Genomic DNA, 19,531 nt, shown 5'->3' on the forward strand with positions numbered 1-19,531 from the left:
GGGAGATGGAGGGTCAAGTGTGAGGAACAGAGAGAGAGCCAGTATGGCTGAATCAGAGTGCAAGAGAGGCAATCACTGACCGTTGCATTTCCCTGCACAAACAATTCAAGAATTCCCTTTGACCACTAGAGGCTAACCACACACACACACACACACACACACACAGACACACACACACACCCCTTTGGCTTTTTCCCTTTGGTTTGGGTTTTGGTTTTTGCAAAGCAATGGGGTTAAGTGACTTGCCCACAGTCACACAGCTGGGTAATTATTAAGTGTCTGAGGCTGGATTTGAACTCAGGTCCTGCTGACTCCAGGGCCGGTGCTCTATCCACTGCGCCACCTAGCTGCCCCTCTGTTTGGCATTTTAAAGTCCTTCATAACCTGACTCCAACCTATCTCTCTAGCCACAATGTGCCTGATTCCCCTTTCCACATTCTTTCATCAGTCAACCAACCTGGTCTTGCTGTTCTTCATTCACAGGAGTCTGTCTCCCCATTATTACTTTGCAAAGCTGTATCCCTTGCTTGGAGTAAAGGGAGGAAGAGGAAGACAGAGGGAGAGAGGTACACAGGATCAGAGGGAAGGAGGGAGGGAAGGAAGGGGGAGAGAGAGGAAAGGAGGGAGAGAGAGGCAAGGAAGAAGAGAGAGGGAAAGAGAGAGAGATAGAGATGAAGAGGAACAGGGGTGGAAGACGGAACAGAGGGATGGAGGAGGGGAGGAAGAGAGAGGAAGAGGAAAGAAAGAAAGGGGTAAGGAGGGAGCTAAGGAGGAAGAGAAAGAGAGGTAGGGAAGGAGGCAAGGGGGAGAGAGGGCATGAGTGAGAAAGGAAGGAAGAAGTGAGGGAAAAAGGAAGGCAGAAAGGTAGGGAAAGGAGGAAATACTAATAAGATGTAAAGCATGTGCCAAGAGCAAGGAATGCAAACAGAGAATGAAGCAGTCTCTGCTCTCAAGAAGCTCATTCTATCTACTCATCTACTTGGAGAGACAACACATTCTAGGAGGGTTCTGTCACAGTGCGTTTGGAAAGGCCCCAGGGTTCTTGGGGTACAGTAACAAGAATTCAGCAATGTATTTTCTTTCATTTCCATTCCACTGACAAAAGTCTGTCTTTTTTCATCACTGCACCCTTTACCAATACCAAGGACTTTGGAGGAGACAACCTTCTTTGCCAGGCCTCGGGGATCTGGGCTGCTGAGGAGGAGAGGTTGCCACAGAATTGTGCCAATTGGTCAGGAATGGAAGGAGTTGGTGCTCTGACTTGCTGGCACATGCTGCCTTCTGTCTCACCTCTACTGACTTGCTTGCCATAGAAGTGGCTTGGGGGAGGGGGGCATCTCAGAGTCCTTCCCTCCCTGCCCCTAACCCAGCAATGGTATCAGGAGTCTCTGGGTCTCTGAGTTCTATGAAACTTCCATCCAGGTATGAGCAGAGATGGTAGCTAGGGTGGTGGCAATGGTTTGACTTGACTGGATTACCAGCCATTACATAGCATTTATTTTGGATTCTATTCTATAAATATATGTTTTTATATTATCTCTCAATGGAATGCTTGAATTTTGAGGACTGGGACTCTCATTTTTGAGTTTCTGCACCCAGAACCTAGCACAAATTCTGATTGATTGATTACTCCCAGAGAAGGTATATAGAAAGAGACTTTAGACTAGAGTCCTCAATGTGTTTTGTGTCCTGATCTCCTTGGGCAGTCAGTCTGGGGAAGCAAATGAATGCCTTCTCAGAATCATGTTTTAAAATAACTTACCATGTATCTCTTGTCTCTCATTCTAAGAGTCTTTCTACAACACCACTGGATTCCCAAGCCTGTAAACTTGGGAAGAGAAGTAACACCACGAAGGTCTAGTGAAAAGGAGGCTGGGCTTTGAAAGGGCAGGTTTGGAGGACCCGCAAAGGGCCAAGGAGACTAAGTACTCTTTGGGGGAATTCCTGACCCCTCAAAATCCCATTAACCTTAAGCACACATCTGTTCCCATGTATAGCCATGGTTCTGACGCAGCTCTTGATTGGACAAGGAGGAATATTATATTCAATAACTCATATGGAACCATTTATCAGCCATCACTTTGGTATAAAAAAAAAGCCCTTTTCCACAGGCTTTGGTTTCAAAGGCCATTTCTAAATGACTGAGTTTCCATGCCACTATACCCCCCTTTCAAAAAAAATTTGTTTTGGGAAAAATCAGTTCAAGGAAAGGAGATTGTATATTTCCAACTTTCTTCATGTTTTCTTCTTTTGGACAACAGCAGGGAAAGAGGATTTTTTGGGATACCAGGAAAGCACGTGATGGGCAGAAATTTTCCCATGGGGAGTCCCATAAAATGGGGACCATAGTCAGAAGGCAAAGTGCTGTCCAGTATTCTCCTGGGTCAGCCTTCCCATCTGTTTGTCCCCTACTGTGGGAAATATAAGGAGTCAAGGGTTAATCCCACCCCCATCCTCCAATAAAGGGAGGAGCTTGGGGGAGGTAATTTGGCATGTTAAAAAGACCCAGATCTACCATTTGCTAACTTTGTGACCACATCCTATGGCCTCAGTTTCCCAATCTGTCAAATGGGGAAGGGGGTAAACTAGCTGATTTCTGAAGGTCCCCTCCAATAATAATATTTTGTGAATCAGGGAAACAAAGAAGGATCTGCTTCATACAGGATCAGGATTAATAACCAGGGCTCTGCACACAGTAGGTACTTAATCATTTTTTTTCTTTTAGATTGAATCTCTGGAAATTCTCAATGAGGAAACTTCCTCTATCTACACAGTTCAACTATTCTTCAAGTCACATTCTTCCAGTCTGAGGCATAGACAGGTCATTGCTTGAACAGTCATGGTCAGTATGTGTGGCAGAGAAGGCTTGAGCCTGCTTAACACTTTCTGATTCCTGAGCCAGGCCTCTCCCCATAACCTGGCAGCTGCTTCCAGGGACCATTAAACAAAATAAATATTTCTCAAATTGAGGGGAAGGGCCAGACCCTAGATCAAACTCAACCTGCTTCTGAGTAGTGCTGGGTATGATCTTAGCCCCAAGAGGAAAAAAGTTTTCTGAATCAAAGAGTTTTAGAACATAAGGAGTCCCTAAGATCATCTTACTCAACATCCCACCAATACAGAAATCACCATTCCATAGCACATGGTCATCCCTCTGTTGGGATCTAATAATTCCAATAGTTAGTCCTCTTCTTGAAGGTTTCTCACCATTCCTGATGGGAAGCTCCCTACTTTTCTCAACAGTCTATGTTTTCAGATGGGTAGAATTTTTTTTCTCTTATATGGAAATGAAATTTTCTATCTCCTTGTAATTACTTTATGCAAACATATCTTAAACAACCATGGGCTTCACTTTGCTCTTGGGAATCACCAAAACAAGTCTACTGCTTCCTTAACAGAACTGAGATATACCTTGCTTTGGAAATTAGGAGCAAGATTTCTACTGGATTTTGATGATGCTGAGTAGACTTTTAATGTTGACAGGTTTTTAAATTTATACAATTTTTCCAATTTCCTGCCATTTTCTGATTCCTTTTCTTATTTCCTGGCCATTGGACAGAAGCACAAAATCTAAGAAGTGTTCTGAGAGATTTCACCTTCCAATATCAGACCAAAAATCCCCTATACCACAGCTGTATTCACAGAGTGGAAAGAAGCAGATGCTTAGTAAATGCAAAATGGGAAGTGGGAAAGAGCCAATCCAGAGTCCAGAAGACCCAAGTTCTAGTCCTCCATCTGACACAAATTGACTGTGTGACCCTGGGCAAGTCACTTAACCCTTCATTGTCCCAGGCAGCTCCCTCAGGCTAGAGGACACAGAAGAGTTAACCATATATATTGGGAGAGGGAGACTATCTCATTAGGAGCTTCTTAATCAAATAAAATCACAGGTCTAGTTTCAAAAAAGATTACAAAATATTTTGGGGGATGGCACCAGCAGCCAAGAATATGAGGAAAAGCCTCCTTCAGGAGCCATACCTACTATGTCTTTTGCCACTGAACTTTGAGTCACATGCTAGGCTGATTCTTCAGAGATTCTGGATCTCATAATCATAGATCATCTCTAAGAGAGCATTGGTGACACAGTGGAGGATTTTGGTACTGGGGAGCAGTTTAAAAAATACTACAGTTTCCCAAACATAACCCAATCTACTTTTTTCATCCTTTTCCATTTGGGAATTTGACTCATTATCCATGAATAGCACCTGTCCAAAAAGTTCTGATGACCTGGCCATCCAACTACACATCAAAATCTGCTTCATTTCTGTTTTTGTCCACTTAATTTTTCTATGTGAATTGTTTAGCCAATCTCTTTTGACTTATCATGAAACTCCTTATGGAGTTAAGACCTTTTTTTCAGCACAGTATCAACCACTAACAAGACCAACTAGAACAGAGGTTCTTAACCTAAGGTCTAGGAACTTTAAAAGGAGAGATAGACAGACAGATAGATAACTGTATTTTAATATAATTGATGTTTTATAATCATAATTAAGTTTTGGGGCAGACTTCATCACATTGTCAATAGGTTCCAGCACACAAAAAATATGGGTTAAGAACCCCTATTAGAGGGATTCCTTCTTCCTTTTGGACCATGACAAAGGAATCCTCCAGGATAATAGCCAAGAAATTTTGTAAATACATATGTCCATCCCAGTCCTGATCTGCCTTGATGAGTTTGTGAATTAGTTATTCATTCTATTTAAGGTTCCCAGATTTTACTTAACATCCCATTCAACCAACCAGGAAACTAGGGCTTGCCTAAATTTCTTGACATCTGTTCCAAGGTCCCCTCTAGCACATCCCTCATCCCCAAATGTTCTTTACTTCTTGTTGTATGAACCAAAATAGATTCTACCACTGCTACTGAAAAAAGAAGGGACAGTTAGCCCTTGTGGTTCCACTCACCTGTACTGAGATTGCCCAGATCAGAACTCCTTTTCCCAATTCTCACTCCTCTATTTGTGTTGTCTCCCCCTTGGAATGGAAGATCCTTGAGGTCAGAACCTGACTCACTTCTGCATCTTGCCCCTAGTCCTCAGCACAGTACCTAGTGTACAGTTGGTGATTAATAAATGCTTTTTCTTTAACTCATTCTCTGCTTCATGTTTTATTTGACATAAATATTCAAATGGAAGTATCTCTATGATTGTTTAGGTGGAATTTCAGCACATAAATGAGGAACTCCTTGTTCAAAGAGAGGGGTTTTTTAAGGTCACATTCTGCTCCACTGAGTCAAATACTCTTTTGGTATCAAGAGCAGAATTTTGTATCGTCTGCTCATGTAGTTAACTGTATGAGACTGTTGAGATGTGTTCTACTATAGAAAACTGTTTGCAGAAGTTTGCCAGGTCCCTTCTCATAGTTTCATCAGTGATACTCTTGGTTGATCATTGTCACAAACATTTAAAAGGAATAAAGAATGCATATGCCTAATAATTCATTATTAATTTCTCCTCTTTCACTTTGCATGGCCATAAATAATGTTTATGTGGTTCCCCCCAACCATTTTTTTCAGTATTCCTTTTCCCTCATTTTGAATAAGTCTTCCTTGCTTTCAAGACTGCACTGCTCCTAGCCTAGACAGCCTGGGGCATGTGAACTTAAGTGTATAGCTGATTCCATTTTCTTAGAAGACTTTCCAATTTCCCTGTACTACATTTCAAGGACTGATGTGTTTGGATCCAAATGAGATCACTCCTCTGCCATTGTCGAGGAAAATAGGTTATCAGAATTTTTGACAAATGTATTCCACCTTACATCTATGAGCCATTCTCCTTTGCAGGGTGAGTGAAAGCCTGGGAGGTCTCTGGTTGGCCATTCAAAGAACCATTGATTTGGAACTGGAAGGGATCTCAAAGATGATCTAACTACTTGCATATAAAGGGAAGAAATTTGGAACAAAAGAACAAAGGATTTCTGGAATACAAGGTGATATCGTTTCAGAAGTCTTTTTTTGGACTTGACTTGCACAGCATCTTAATTTCTGTGGAAAGACCGAAAGGATCTTAGGAACCTAAGGGAAACAATGGAGTCAACAAACGGATTTTCTAACCCCAAGTCAGAGAGAGGTTTGGTACAGAAAATTCTGCCCATCTAAGCAAGAAGAAGTAGGGATCAAAAGACAAACTAAATTACTGGTTGGTTTGTTCCTTGTTCCAAAAGAAAGAGCTTGGTCTCTGGGTTTGGGGGAACTAACAGAACTAACAGATTTCTCTCTTTTTGATGAGAAAAACATTTTTTGCAATTGATGAGCTTATGTATAAGGCTCTGTTCTTAAATGAAGAAGCTCAAGCTTAGCCTTCTGGTTCAAGGTTAAAAAAAGAGATCAAAAAAAGTTCAAGCTTCCTTTAATGGGAAAGTTACAAGATTTCAGCTGAGCATTGAATAGCTACAAGCGACAAGAACCTCCCAAGATGGCAAGAGAAAGGTCCACAGATACAGGTTTAGTAATCATAGCAACAATCAGAAGTTGAGAGTGAATAAATATTCATTAAGTGTCTTCTATATGCCAGATAGTTTTACACACCAAGGATATAAATAAGAAAAAGAGAGGAAGTCACTATCCTCAAAGAGCTTCCTTTCTAAAGGGGAATGACTAAAACAAACAGTCATGAGAGCTTGATATTCATGGAGTCAGGACCAAGGAGAGCCACTGATGGAAGGCTTAAAGTTCTGATCTTATTATAAAAGAAGGCTTTGGGAGGAGTTTATTTTTCCCACTCTCCAACCCTCCAGAGAAGAGAGGCAATCCAGGGTGCTGAGAGTAGCCTATTCATATAATCACATCACCAGAAGACAATAAGAATTCTGTATGATGAGAGGCATGAGTCCCTTCATGTTCATGCCATGGCCATACCTATCTTCTATACATTTGCCCCTCCATATGTGCTCTGGCCACATGCATTTTCTATGTTCCTGTCCCCACATATGCCCTAACCTACTCAAATACCTCCTAATATTTGTAGCTTGGCTCCACACTTTCCCTACATATATGATGTAGTTTTGATCTCTTCACATGTCTACTTTTTTTCACTGTTGCATATTTGTGGGAAAATGTACCCCAATTTTTTGAAGAAAAAATTCTAATACAATTATTCTTTTTATCCTATTCCATTAATGTCTTCTCTTTTAATTATTTGTGTCCTCTGGCTGACTAGAAAAAGTAAATAGATCACTGAGAGCTCACATGCTATACTTTTTTTTGGTGGAAAAAGATTCACAGAATCTAGGGTTCTTTTAAATCAAGAGAAACATTTTTTCTGGGTTGAGGGGAGTCCATGTTGTCAAATGGCGTGACCTAAAGGCTACAAAAGAATGTTCTTGGGGTGGTCTGGTTTAGTTAGGTCACAAGTCAATTTTCTGTTGATTTGTTTTCATTTCTACTGCTTTTTGCTATTTTATAAAGCAATATTCTTTGTTTATAATTTCCTAACATCCTTCTCCAGAGTTGGTTTTTTTTTTTAAGTTTTGTTTATGGTTTTGTTTTTACATTACAAACATTTACTGATTGCTCCCACTTCATGAAAAAAGTCTCTTATAACAAAGTAAAACAGTTAAGGAAAACTAATAACAATGATCTCATCTGAAACTACATGCAACATTTCCCATCTATAGCACCCCTACACCTGCATTTTTTTAAAATTAATAGAAACATTTTTCTCATTGGGAAAACAAAAATAAATTTGTTTTTAAAAATATGCATAGGTAAGCAAAAAAAATTCTCTCAAAGTCTGCACACAAAATTTGATGTCTTATTTCCTACCCAATATCTACCATGTCTTTGTAACAGCTAGCATGTTTCATAATCAGTCCTCTAGTACCATGAGAGGACATAGTAGCAAATATAATCTTTACAGCTTTCAAAGTTGATGAGTTTTACTTTGTTGTTGTTATTGTATAAATAGTTCTCCTGGTTCTACTCACTTTGCAGCTGTTCAATAAGCCTTTCATGTCTTTTTAAAATCATTTATTTCCTCATTTTATTAAACACAATAGTACTCTATCGTAGTCATAGGTTATATTTTAGAGTTCTCTTTCTTCGCTGTGGGACATGGGTAAAGATCTAACAAAGTGACTCTTAGAATGTCCAGACGTGTAGGAGTAGAGCCAAGAGAGAACAGTATTATGCAAACCTAGAGGGTTTGGTCTCCATCCTAGAGGGGATGGTCTCCATCATCAAATGCTGCAGAGAATTCAAGTATTCTAAAAACTAAGAAACAATCATAATATCTGGAATTATGCTATGATCAACTTTTATTAAGTGCCTGACAAAGTGCTAAGGACTAGGGATACAAATAAGCAAAAGAAAGATAGCCCTGTTGTCTAGAAGCTTATATTCTAATAAGGAAAAAGAGATAGTTAAAAGAGATGATCAGGGAAATTACATAATGCTTAAAGGCACCCTAAATGGCATAGCAACCTAAAAGATAATGAAATTTCAGAAAAAAATTATACAACAAAACTATAATAGTTGAGGACCTCCATTGTGCCCTTTTCAGAATTAGATAAATCTAACAAAAAGAAAAACAATAGTGAAATTAAAGACTTGAATAGAATTTTAAATTTGTTAGATCTCCAGTTAGATCTCCAGAATGAAAATAAAAGGAATAGGCAAATATCTCAACTATGCATAGCAAAAAAAATTACAATTGACTATGTGTTAGGGGATAAGGACTCATAAATAAATGAAGGAAAGTATAAATATTAGACATACTTTAGGAACCACAAGGCAATAAAATTAACTAATAAAGGTCATTTGGAAAGAGGGGTTCAAATTTAAAGGCAAACATTCAGTCCAAAAGAATTAATAGGGCAAAAATAAATCACAGGAAAAATAAATAACTTCACCCAAAAAAAATTAGAACAAACATAGAAAACATTTAGCAATAGTAAAAATCTTGATTAAGTGAACAATTTTATCACTAAACTCTATAATCAAAAAAAAGAAAAAGAATATGTCAATGAATTAGGCAAGTAACTTTAAAAACTAGAAGAGCAGCAAATCAAGAATCTCTAAATAAGCACCAAAAACTGGAAGTTTCAAAAATAAAATACTTTTTTACAACATGTATAAACAAAATAAAATTAACAAACAAAATAAAATAAATTTTTAGTCACTCTGATGAGTGGCAGCTAAGCTACCAAAATAAAAAAAAATAAAATTATTAGAAATTATTTTTCTCAATTAGTTGCCAACAAAATTAATAATGAATTAAATGGATGAATATGTATAACAGCATAAATAACTAGCTTAGGAATAAGAAGCAGAAAATTTAAATAAGCCAATATCAGAAAAAGCAATTGAACAAGTCAAAGAAAAGAAAATAGTCTAGAACTAAATAAATTTTCAAATGAATTCTATCAAACACTCAAAAACAATTCCAATAGTATAAAAATTGTTTAGAAAAATAGGGTAAAATATACTATCAAAATATTTGCATGTGATTTGCATGTGCCTAAGCTATAGAGAGATAAAGCAGAGAAAGAAAACAGCATTTCTTTAACTGAGGTCTGTGAGCTTTTTTTTTTTTAGTATTTTGATGACTTTATTTCAATATAATTGATTTCTTTGTAATCCTCTGCATATTATTTATTAAATATTATTCTAAGAAGATGTTGATAGACTTCACTAGAGAACCAAAAGGTATCCATGTCAGGAAAAAAGATATAGACTAATATTTCTTATGAATATGATAGAAAAATAATGGATATTAATTAGTGAAAAGACTAGCAATATATTTAAATATGTTTATGACATATACTTATGACTAGGTAGAATTTGTATCAGTAAGAAAAAATTGGTTCAATATTTAGAAACTTTAAACATAACAAAAACAATAAAAATTATTTAATTATATAAAAAGATGCAAAAAAAGCTTTGGCCCAACTACAATACTTCTTTATGTCAAAATTATTATTAAACATCATAAGGATAAATGAACTGTTCCTTACTGTAGCAAATAGTTTCTATATAAAGCAAGACCTGGCATTATCTATGTTGTAAAGATCCTGCCAACCTTTCAATGAATACCGAAAAAAATAAGATTGTCTATTGTCATTGCTCTGTTGTTATAATCCCAAAAACATTAACTTTAGCAATAACACAGAAGGAAAGAAAATTATTGCTTTTTTTTCAATTGTAAGATGGTTCCTTTTTTTCTTGGTCATTCTCTCTCACACATGCAGTTATTCCCCCTTTCAGATTACCTTTATCTAATCCATATATATCTTGGATGACCTAGTTACTGATATCTTGTTTCTCCCACTAAACACATAGTCGTGGAGGTCAAGGTACTATTTTTTGCCTTTCTTTATCTCCTCAGTACTTAGCAAGTGTTTGATATATGGTAAGTACTTCATAACTACTTGCTAACTAATTAAATGTAATATTTATTATTAATTAATATTATTAATAATGTTTGTCTTTCATTCCCAAAGAAGACCACAACATTAGAGAAGTGAGGACATGACAAGCACATGAATTGGATTTGAGTGGGGAGGGGGGTGCTGTGCTAAGTCACCAGCCTCACTTTCTCCTCAACAGTCATCTGGGTCCAGTGGCCAGATTGGAATGAGAACTAATTATTTAGAGAATACTAAAGATGCAAATAAAATATTTGAAATAATTAAATGCAAAAAAATTAAAGTACAAAATAAACCATCAAAAATCATAAACTTTACCATATGTGAGCTACAAATTTCAGTAGGAAGAGATGGAAAAGAAATTCCTTTCCAAATAAACTACAGATCATATAAAATATTTAAGAATTCCACTACCAAAATTCTAAGACAAAGACAGGAATTCAATGAATACAAATATAATAGTAATAATAACAGCAGAATTACATAGCACTTTATAAATATTTTATCTTAAAAACAACCCTGGGAGGTGGTTACTGATAGTTGAGGAAATGAAGCCGAAGATGATTAAATGATTAACCCTGGGTCACACACCCAGAATACATCATTATAGAATTTACATATTTGAAAAATATATAAAATATTTGGACCTGATATTAAATATATTAAATTAAAATATGTAATTAAGTATTAAACATTTTGAAATAAATTAATTGCTTGTGTTTGAGCTGCACAATATAATATCAATGGCAATACTGCCTACCTTAATTTGGAGATTATGGATCATATCTATCAAAGCACCAAAATATTCAATGTAACAGAATTAGAAAAATAATAACAAAATTCATCTGGGAACAAAACAAAAGATCAAGTATCTCAAGGAAAACTATGATTTTTTTAAAGTAAGAAGGAAAGGTGCCCAGCCAGAATCACAGCTCATGTGTTTTTACAAACCAACAGTAATCCAATCTGGTTGGGCTTGGTTAAAAAGAAGAGGAGCTAAACAAAATAGGAAACAAGACCCAGCCATCAAATATAGGTGGGCGAGTCACCTGCAAAAAGGAAAAAAAAGAGGAAGAAGAACAGCAGCAACAACAAAAGGAGGGGGAGGAGGAGGAAGAGGAGGGAGGAAGGAAGGAAGAAAGAGGGAGCTCAGTCTGGGGCTCAGTCTATAGCACCTGAACTTCTTTTCCAATATTTCCTAATTTAATAGGGTGTCTCCCCCGCCCCTTTCAGGTTCCTTTTCTGCACTGTCTTCCCCCATTCGAATGTAAGTTCCTCAAGGGCAGAAATTGGTTCTTTTTGCTTGTATTTGCATTCTTTGCCACATTTTTGCATGTTGCCCAGTCTCAGGAAGTGAGTGTTCAGTCAAAGTTCTGTGGTCTTCTCAGAGTAGCCTAGAAAATGGCAATTCCGATCACTTCAGGGATCCTGGGTCAATAGAGAGCTGGCATCTATATGGGCCCAGCTAGCCAAGGAGGGCCTCCCCTAAGGTCCCCTAGTGATTAATGAAAAGAGCAGCCCAAGCAGCTGAAGCCTCCCCCAGGCAGGTATTTATTTTGTCTTCAGGAGCTCTTTCTTTACAAAAAAGGAATGGAAGTTAGAACTGGAAATCAGAGAGGAAACATCTGTGTGCCTCCCCCACCCCCAACCACCACCTCTAATCTGGGGGAAGCTGCTTTCACCTCCTTAATCCTTCCTCTCTCCTCTTGGCCAATCATTAATTTCATGGGGGTCTTGGGGAGGAAGAAGAGATTAGAGGGAGCACAGGCACATCTGGAAATCCGGGACATTTTCATGAGGGCTCTCAAAAAAACAATCAAGCAGAAACTACAATGAATCGATGAAGAAAGTCACTTTCTCTTCATGACCACAGAATGGTGCAAATCTTTGACATGTACGGATGGTGGTGTTTGATAGGATATACTGGAAAGAAATAACCTAAGAGACAGAAGCCATAAGGTCGAATCTCCCCTCTAGGGAGCTAGTGGTGTGATCTTGTTTTAATTAAGCTTTATTTTTTTCCAATTAACAACAATATTTCTTTCCCTCTTACTCCTCTTGCTCTCCACTAGAAGAACAAAACCAAAATCCTTCTAACAAATACACAAAGTCAACCAAAATAAATTCTCATCAACTCTGTCCAAAAATGCATTTCCTTCTGGATCTTGGGACCATCTGAAGGTCACAGTTTTATCAGTGGTCTTCTGGAATTGGACTTACTCATAGAATCAATGCAGCAAATTAGAATATAGGAGATTTGTAATTTGAAACAAATTTTATAATCCTTTATACTGCTCCTATTGTTCCATGATTAAATGTAAAATTTATACCATGTCCTCATTCCCAATTCCACCTAGCTTGGGTCAAGCTTAGGCCGACATGACAGGAAATTTAAGGGGACTTAATATTGGACTTACAGGTCATGTACCTTGGGACAGAAAGGACCAGCACATAGCTTGTCTATTGGAGAACACCTGAGCCAGGTGCTAGACAACTCCCCAAGTGCCATTCACCTCAGAAGTGCATTTAAGATGGGAATATCTCCGCCCTGCTGTCTCTCTCCTTAGGATGGCATGCTTTCTCTCTCTCTCTCTCTCTCTCTCTCTCTCTCTCTCTCTCTCTCTCTCTCTCTCTCTCTCTCTCTCTCTCTCCTCACCTATCCTGTCCTCAAAGTTCTTATTGTTTTTGTAGGAGAAATGTTTTTAATCTGCACACTTTGTAGCCTTCTATAATAAATCCTGAGCAGTTTTAAATCCCAGAGATGTACATAAATTCATTCACTATTCCAAGGTGTCTCAATCTTTATTTGGTGACCTCAAACTCATCCACAACAGAATTAGTGAGCTAAAGGAGGAGAGTCTGGAGTCAGAAAGACTCATCTTCCTGGTTTCAAATCTAGCCTCAGATACTTGCTAGCTGTGTGACTCTGGGCAAGTCTTTTAACTTTGTTTATCTCAGTTTCTTCATCTGTAAAATGAGTTAGAGAAGGAAATAGCAAGCCACTCTAATATCTCTGCCAAGAAAACTCCAAATGTAAGACCCTAGGCAAATCTCTAACCTTTGTTTGCCTCAGTTTCCTCATCTGTAAAATGAACTAGAGAAAGAAATAGCAAACTGCTCCATCTTTGTCCCCCCCCCCAAAAAAAGCTCAAATGGTCATGAAAGAATTCAATAATTTGGAATCAGTCTGAGTCCTTAAATTTTTCAAATTTGTTTGTCTTTATAATATTGTTATTCTATAATCTGTTCTACTACTTCTACTGGTTCTAACCTCTCACCTCTACATCAATTCATGCAAGTCTTTCTAGAATTTTTTTCTGAAAAGCTTTTTCATCATTTCTTATGGCATGATAGTTTTCTATAACATTCATACATCATAAATCATTCAATCATTCCTCCATTGATGGGTACTCCCTTGGTTTCCAGTTTTCTACTATGCATTCAAAAAAGTTTATATAAACTTTTAGAACCCCTTTCTTTAATTGTTTTGGACTTTTTATAGGACTAGTGATGGGATTATTGGCCCAAAGGATATGAATGCAAAGTTCTTTGGGGACACAATTCTAAACTGTTTTTCAGAAAGGCTGTACCAATTCAAATCCCATCAATAGTTAATATGCCGGGGTGGCTAGGTTGCTCAATGGATAAAGCACTGGCCCTGGAGTCAGGAGTACCTGGGTTCAAATCCAGTCTCAGACACTTAATAATTACCTAGCTGTGTGGCCTTGGGCAAGCCACTTAACCCCACTGCCTAGCAAAAAAAAAAAAAACACCTAAAAAATAGTTATGCCTATCTACATGCCTATCTACCCACAGTCCCTCCAGTGTTTGTCATTTTCATTTTTCATCATTTACCATTGTAGATCATTTTTCTTTTCAGAGTCTCAGTTGACTGAGATCTCAGAGACCTTTCACTCCAACCTTAACTAAGACATAAACTGGTTGTCCAGTCTTTGCTTGAAAACCTCTAGGGATGGAAAATTCATCCCATCCCAAGATAACCTATCCCTATCTTCTCTGGGCCCAGTTTCCTTTTCTGTAAGAGAAGAGAATTTTAAATATTTATTAAGTTATAGGATCATAGACGCAGAGACTTAGGGCAAGAAATGATTGTTGAAGCTTACTCTTTCCCCTCATTTTATAGATGAGGAAACAAAGAGAAATTAGGCAATTAATTATTCCAAGGTAACACAGAAGGGGGCAGACCCTGAATTCAAACTCAGGCCCATGTTTCTCTCTATTAGCTTAGAGTATGTGAAGTTTTATACATATAAGGGAGTTCATATTATCATGTGTTTACTTTTATGTATAGCCTTTTATATGGAAGAAAAACTGAAAAATGAGAAGATTTCATTTACCGTGATTCTCCTTCCTGATCCTCTATTTTATATTCCACAATACTAGACAATTATCCATCCCCTGAAATCACCCTTCTCTTTCTCACTTCCACACCTTTGTTCATAGCCTTCCCAAATCTGGAAGGCCCTCTTTGCCTGACAAGACTTCCCTTATTTACGGATCCCCTCCTCCACTGGGAAGTCCTCACCATTCCTCCCTGTTCACAAATGAGCTTTCTTCCTCCCTGTGTGATATAGTAGGGAGAGTCCTGGATTCAGACTCGAGAAAACTGGGTTCAAATCCCTCTCAGACACTTTTTAGCAATATGACTTTGAACAAGCCATTTAAGGTTCCCTCTTTATTGACAGTATTTAAAGGTACAAAAAAGGAACAAGCATTTATTAAGTACTTATTGTGTACAAGTATGGTGCTTTAGAAATATTATCTCATTCAGTCTTCACTACCAGTTGAAGAAACTGAGGCAAATAAAAGTTAAATGAGTCAAACATGGAGTAAGTGTCGAGGATAGATTTGAACTGATTCCAAGCCAAGTGCTCTATCCACTGTCCCTACCTGCCTCAGAATTAATATTTAACAGTTACATTGTAAATACTTATTAAATATTAGTTAAATGAGTTAGTTATGGTAGTAGATAGAGCATTGGACTTATTATCAGAAGACCAAACAAATACTCTGTGTTTATTAAATCCCTAGCTAATTGCTAGAGACACAAAGAGTCAAAAGGCATCCCCTCCCCTCAAGGAGTTTATAATCTAATAGAAAAGAAAAACATGCAAGTAGATATATACAAAGCAAGCTCTAGCCAGGACAAATAGGAAATAATTAACAGAGAAAGGCTTCCTGTAGAACAGGGGTGGGGAACATCCATGTATATGGTCCTGGAAATCATTTTGGTCTGGGACTCAAAATTCAACAAATCTAGGAGTGTTTTAGGGGTGAATTAATTTTTTTTATTTAAAGCTAATTTTTAAATTGATAATTTCATATGATCCATGAATGATGCTAAAACTATCCAAAGGGCCCCTTTGGCAGGAAAAAAGGTTCCCCACTCCATTAAAATCCCAGAGGGTGGAATTTTAGATGGGAGTTCAAGAAAACCTAGAAAGTCAGTGGTTGGAGCACAAGAAGGAGGGAGAATGTTCCAAGCATGGGGGACAGTCAGAAATAATCCCGTGAAATAGCCAAGAGGCCAGTGCCACTGAATGAAAAGAGTACATGAGGGAAAGTGAGGTGTAAGAAGACTGGAAAGGTAGGAGGAGTTCAGGTTGTGAAGGACTTTAATAATACCCAACAAAGCATTTTGTCTTTGCTCCTGGAGATGATCAGGAGTCACTGTGGAGGTGGGGTGGGAGGGAAGGGATGACCTAATCAGACCTGAGTTTTAGAAAGATCACTTTAATGGTTGAATGGAGAGTAGATTGGAAGGAGAGAACTACTATGATAGTTCAGGTGTGAGGTCATAAAGGTCTGCACCAGGGTGGGGAGAGAAGGGGCAAGTTCAAGAGATGCTGCAAAGGTGAGATCAACAGACCATGGCCACAACTTGGATATGAGGGAATGGGGAGAGAGAGAGAAGAAGAAGAAGGAGAGATGGGGAGGAGGTGGGAAATGCAGGCTTCTAGCTTGGGAGCCCAAGAGAATAATGAAGAAAGTGGAGGGTTTAGGAGAATGAGGGTTTAAGAGGATAGATCATGAGTTCAAATTTGGTCTCAGATACACTATATGACCCTAAGCAAGACTCAGCCTCAGTTTCTTTATTTGTTAAATAGCACCTACCTTATAGAGTTGCTATGAGGAACAAAATGACATGTGTGCTTGTAAACCTTATTGTAAATATTAGCTATTGTTAATTATTGAGAATAATCATCTGTACAGATCAAGCGACTAATAAGTGTTGGGTGAATGAATTTCCAGAGACTGGGGACTAACCATCCTTAGGATAGCAGCATTCATGGATCCAGGCACACCTGCAACATAACCCATAGACAATGGAGAGGTGGAAATAGATCAAGTAGCTCAGTGATTAGTAATGAGTCTGATAAGAAGAAAGAAGAGAAGAAGGGTCTTTCTAGCCCCCACACGAGGGGCTTGGTGGGGACCTACAGTTTAGAGTTAAAGCTCCCTTGCACTTAAAAGAGGGAATGGATGAGGAGGAAGCTGGAGAGGGAAGCTGAGGCTCAAAGATTCTATGATTTGCCCAAAACCCCAGAGAAAGCTTCCATCTGAACCAGGAATAAGCCAGGACATCTGAACCAGTGAAAACATTTGGGCCTTGAGACCCATTGGAAGAACCCTCTCAGAATTGAGAGTATATAAGACAACTTCTACCACATCTGGGGTCCAGTTTGCTATCACTCTAATTCATGGGGGCTTGAAGTCTGACCCTTCCATGAAGAGCACCCCCTGCACAAATGAGACTTCCAATCAAGAGCTGTTTAAAAGCCCTTGCTGGAGAGACCAGTGGTAAAGCAACCTTTGAACCAGGCATCAGCCGAACATCTTGAATGATTTTCCTGACATTTGGAATTTGTCAAAGCCCCAAGTTCTGCTTGGCTGAATGCTCACCCCACCCCCTCCTCCTTTGTTTGAGCCACGTCTGTTTGGAAGAAAATTGAATCCACATGTTTCTTCTTCATTTATACCTAACATATCAACATCTTGCATTGGGCTTCCATGCCATCAAATTTGGATTAAGGACCAGGGCCATGATCTATGGTGGAAAGGGCACCAGAGTGGGAATCAGGAAACAAAGTTCAGATCCCAGTATTGCTACTGTCTCTATTATTCTCTTCTAGCTTCAGTTTTCTCACTTGTGGAAAGAAGGAATGAGATTTTCTATTTCCATGTTCTAATGTTCCTTCAAATCCCAACATTCTATGTTCCTATCAATTGATTAATCAATAAACATTTGTTAAATTATGGATAAGTGTCTGAGGTCAGATTTGAGCTCAGGACTTCCTGCCTCCAGGATCAATGCTCTATCCACTGTGCAACCTAGCCACTCAAGACAATTGACAACTAGCTGTATGACCTTGGGCAAATCACTCAACCCTGACTGCCTTACATCCGGGACTATCTCTGGTTGTTCTGATTCATATCTGGCCACTAGATTCAGATGGTACTGGAGGAGAAAGTGAGGCTGATGACTTAGCACAGCACCCCCTCACTGGAATCCAATTCATTGTTTGTCCTGGCATCACATCCCTGAAGTCATGGTCCTCTTCAAGAATGAAGGACAAGGGAGGCTAGGTGGCGCAGTGGGTAAAGCACTGGCCCTGGAGTCAGGAGTACCTAGGTACAAATCCGGTCTCAGACATTTAATAATTACCTAGCTGTGTGGCCTTGGGCAAGCCACTTAACCCCATTTGCCTTGCAAAAACCTAAAAGAAATGAAGGACGAACATTATTATTTTGTTATGTGTTTACCATGAACCAAAGTTCTGAGATATAAACACAAAAATCAAATAAGAGGCCTCAAGGAACTCTTATTCTAATGGAGAAGACAGAATATACAAAGGTAAATACAAAACACAGACACAGTTGAACCTTAAGCAAGAAGGCTAAAGGTTCCAGTAAAGAATATTCAAACATTGTATGTCTATATCAGAGAAACAAGAGGTCATAAAGCATCAAGTGCTCAAAACTGGAGTGAGGAGTCCTATAGCTTAGAATTCATAGAACTGGAATTGGAGGAAATCATAAAATTCATCCAACCCATATTCTTCATTTTACAAATGAAGAAACTGATGTCTCTGGGTGGAAACAACTTGGCCCATCTCACCCAAGCAGGTGGGGTGAGAGAACCAAAACTCAGAGCCCTGAGTTCCTTCTAGAACCTCAGTCAAGGATACCTAGATCCTAGGCTCATACTTCCAAAGGAGTTCCTAAATACCTCAAGATCTGCCCTAATAAATGTCAAGTGGACCACCAGAAGACCATTGCTGAAGAATGGAAACTGTTCATTGGGAGGGCCCTGGAGAACTGAGGGCTTCTTCCTCCCTGACTCCCATTCATCTCTCATCCTCATTTCCATCTATGGAGCATCTTGTCTCAGCTTTGCCCTAGTGAGTGAGAGAAGTCTGATCTATTGAGCTAGTGGCTTGTACTGTTCCCAAAGGAAATTGGAGGTTTTTCTAGGGACAGATTGAGTTCTTTCCCCAAATTTTTTCCACCCACAGAGCAGATTCCCTTAACCAATTTTTTCTCCTTCCTGCAATAAATAAGTTCTTTTTCTTGATCAGTTTTGAAACCACTGCTTCCCCTCTGAGGGTGGTTCTTTTTGGAGAACCCTAAATCAGATGACAGTGAGTAGGCTCAACATTGACAAATTTCCAATCCATATCTCTGCTGACCCAGAAACTCTCAGGAGCAGCAGCTATAAAGCTTTGGGATTATAAGAGTCCTTCAAGGGTATCTGAATTCTTCCTAAAACATCTTTCCCAAGACATCACCCAAGTCTCTGCTTGCATACCCTCAATGCCTGAGAGCTCACACAATTCTGAAACAATTCATTCCATTTGGGGACAACTAATTAATCATTCATATCATAACAAGAGCAATCATAAATAATGGGTAACATTTCTATAGCACTGCCCAGGTACTAAGCCCTTCACAATTACTATCACATCTGATGTTCCTGGCAACCCTGAGAGGCAGGTGTTATTATCCTCTTTTTACAAATGAGTAAATGAAGGTAGATTGAAGTCAAGAGTCATATCCAGGGTCACCAAGCTAGTAAATATATAAGGCAGGATTTTAACTCAGATCTCCTGACTCCAAGATCAAAATTTATCTGCCTCTCAAGGAC

The 19,531-nt window shown here is 38.6% G+C and overlaps 1 long non-coding RNA gene across 2 annotated transcripts in view; it reads right to left on the minus strand.

The window, feature by feature from the left end:
• Window positions 1-19,531, minus strand: part of LOC141512419 (uncharacterized) — a 177,470-nt gene that overhangs the window by 34,501 nt on the left and 123,438 nt on the right. The window lies entirely within an intron of this gene.

The sequence above is a fragment of the Macrotis lagotis genome, chromosome 2, assembly GCF_037893015.1.
Source record: "Macrotis lagotis isolate mMagLag1 chromosome 2, bilby.v1.9.chrom.fasta, whole genome shotgun sequence".
Taxonomy (NCBI): domain Eukaryota; kingdom Metazoa; phylum Chordata; class Mammalia; order Peramelemorphia; family Peramelidae; genus Macrotis; species Macrotis lagotis.